Below are 943 nucleotides of genomic sequence, written 5' to 3'. Positions count from 1 at the left end.
CCAAACATATCTTCTTTCTTGTCTCTTGTCAGTGACTTGGAGGAGCCATATTTGTGAGCCAAGTGACTTGAACTCCTGACCAGTAACCTGGCTGACAGGTGTAGCCAAATCAAATGGCATGGATGGGGTGGCAGTCTGTGGCATGGTGGGGGGATGGGGAGATATTTCCATTATGGAATTCAGTTGTGGCTTCCCTTGCTAGGAAACCAATTAGATATGGAATCCTGAATTCAAATCATGACCCAGAATATGGCTCCAAAGCACAGGCTTTTAGACACGGCAAGTTACATACAAACCTTCCACCCCCAGTGTGGAAATGGCACCCCTGTGAGCAGAAGGAGGGTGGAAGACTTAACTTGGTTCCTCCCATGTTCCTAGGGTGTGGGGACACAATCTTGACAGCTGCTGATATTTGAAACAAGAAAGGAGGCAACTTAATCCTATCCCCAGAATAGGAATTAAGCACCAGGACCAGTGGCCAGGTGGAAGCCCTGGAGCTCGGGCAGCCTCTCCTCACTGGCATGGCTGCCAGCTGGGAGTGCTTCTCTCTGACTCTCATGGCCGGGCCAGTCAACCACACTCAGCTAGCTCCCTCTGTGGATTCAGCTCTTTTCCTCCAACCCCTCTGAGGCCAGGGACTAAGGAATCTGAGTTTTGAGTGCAGGACACAGGAACCAGTCACTAATTGGGGGTCTCAACAGTCTGACTCAGTTTCCTGAGGCCGTCTCTTTTGGTGGGCTGAGACCATCATTTGTATCGCCTGCAAACGCCGCACGCCTGGACTGAGAAGGTACAGAGCCTGGTCAAAGGAGGAGGGAGGTCTTGGCAGCTGTGAGGGACAGGGACAGGGGTGGGGGTGGGGGGTGGGGGGTGGGGGGCTGCAGGGTTCACGACCCCCTTTTACCTTCTGAGAACCCACACAGAAGAAAGACAGGAGTCCAGG

This window comes from Acomys minous, assembly GCF_964271855.1.
Source record: "Acomys minous genome assembly, chromosome: 9".
In the NCBI taxonomy this organism is placed as follows: Eukaryota; Metazoa; Chordata; class Mammalia; order Rodentia; family Muridae; genus Acomys; species Acomys minous.
Note: the sequence above shows the minus strand (reverse complement) of the source record.